Genomic DNA, 2,255 nt, shown 5'->3' on the forward strand with positions numbered 1-2,255 from the left:
GAGGGAGGAGGTGAGGCGGGGCAGGGGCAGGGGTTAGGGCTAGGGTGTGGGGCACAGAGTCGAGGGCGGGAATTTAGGGCAGAGCTGGGCTGGGTGAGGGGGCGCTCAGGGCAGGAGTGCAGGGCCACGTTCCAGAGCACCATGCCAGCCACCCTCAGGCAGGCTGCTTTCCACAGGGTCTCCCGGGCCAGCTAGCAGGGCCTCCTTGTCCCTGCGTCCTTCCCGCTCACACCCAGCAGACCACTCCCCTCGGCCAGAGCCCAGGCGGCCAGCTGGCCACCAGGGCCACCAGTGCCCTCGGGCCCAGAGTCCCTGGGCGGGGCCAGCAGGCTTCTCCTCCTTAGCGGGCGGGTCCCAGGTAGAGCCTGAGACAGAGGCTGGGGGACCCGGCAGGACGCCCTCTGCTGGAGCCCGGCCTCCAGGCACAGGAGGCCCCCCTCCCCGGAACTTGTGGCCTCCAGGCCCTGCTCACCCCCCCCCAACCCCTCCAGCAGCTCACTAGGCACCCTGGGGGGAGGGGCAACAGCTAGCAGAACTGACTTCCCACCTGCTGGGCTTGGTGGGGGGGGGAGGACCTAGGGGCTGGCGGCCGGGCCATGGGCACAGAGGTCACCTGTTCTCGTGAGCGGCAGGGGGGGGGGGGAGCAGCCTCCTGGGCCTGGGGTCGTGGGCCGGAGCTGCCCCCTCTGCACTTTCGCAGGACAGAAGGGCTCGGGACAGTGACGGAGAACTTGGGGACCCCCAGGGCCCTCCCCCCAGGGCCCCACACCGGCCCTTCCAGGCCCCGGTGCCACTCACTGTCCAGCCTGCTCAGTGGGGCTCCTGCAGCAGATGCTCAGGAGCGTGGGAAGGGTCTGTGTCCTGCTCCAGCAGAGCCCGCTCCCGCCCCCAGGACCCGCCAGTGTGACACCCCCCCAACCCCCCCAGGCTCAAGAGGATGACACGCCAATGCTGACACCCACCAGCAGGGGGCGCGCGAAGCCCACACTCCCTGGAGGATGACACGCCAATGCTGACACCCACCAGCAGGGGGCGCGCGGAGCCCGCACTCCCTGGAGGATGACACGCCAATGCTGACACCCACCAGCAGGGGGCGCACGGAGCCCGCACTCCACCCAGAAGGGTTGTGCCTTGGGCACAGGGCTGTAGGTGTGCACTTGAGCCCTCGTGTGAACCTGCGAGCAAGTGAGGAACCCCTGTGGTGGGGACCCTGCCCCTCGGGGACCTGCAGCCTCACCACCCTGGAACCGAGCTCGGTGGTCACCGGACCCCACATCTCTGTGGGCCGAGCCCAGCCACCTGCCAGCCCAGGCGCCCCGCGGGGCCTGCACACCCACCCACCTGCACCCAGGAGTCTGCTCTGCATGGGTGCACTCTCACGGCTGGGCCAGAGGAAGCTGGTCCCTCCACTTCCTCCCTGCACGGTGTCCGGCGGGCCACTCACCTCCCTGAGTCTCGGTCTCCCTGCGGCCAGTGCCAGCAAGGCTGTCAGCCCACGTTAGAAAGCAGGGCCCTCTGCAAGCCCCTGGCCTGTCTCCCAGCTCCTGGGGGGCCTTGGCCTCCAGTCCCACAAGGTCGGGGGCCCCCGGCAGCTGCCTCCCTGACACCGTGGCCTCAAGTCTCCCAGGCCAGGCTCCGGCGAGAGCGGCCGGAAATCCGCCTGGTCCATGTCACGTGTGCTGCGTTCTCATTGGTCGGCCACGAGGAACTGGCCACTGTGAGCCGGAGGAGCCCGGGACCAGCAGGTCGGAGCCAGCATCCCCTGGGCCCTGACACCTGGCCCTGCCCATCCCCCTGCTGCCCTTGCTCCTTGGTGCAGACCCCCTCCCCCATTCTCTGTCCTCAGTTTACCCACTTGTCCCCGTTCCCGCCAGGCCCGGCCTCTGTTCCCTCCCCAGGTGCCCCCAGGCGCAGTGGGGCCTCCCCCCACCCTGCCTCGCTCTGGGCCTCGGGACTCCAGCCTCCCCTCCTTCAGCCCACCTCCTCCAGGAAGCCGCCCCGGCTGCTCGGGGCCTCCCCGCTCTGAGCCACATCTTTCCACAGAGACCCCTCAGCTTGTGCCTCTGGGGGTCCTGCCCAAACGGGAAAGTCCCCCACAGCACGTCACCCCGCTGTGAACTGCATATTTGTGTTCCCCCAAACTCAGATGTGGAAACCCTTACCCCAAGGTGGTGGAGTTAGAAGGGATGAGGTGAGGGGAGGGGGGGCTGTGATGGGATCCGTGTCCTTCTGAGAGAAGACCCAGGGCCCCCTCC

Source organism: Myotis brandtii, unplaced genomic scaffold (assembly GCF_000412655.1).
Source record: "Myotis brandtii unplaced genomic scaffold, ASM41265v1 scaffold1236, whole genome shotgun sequence".
NCBI lineage: Eukaryota > Metazoa > Chordata > Mammalia > Chiroptera > Vespertilionidae > Myotis > Myotis brandtii.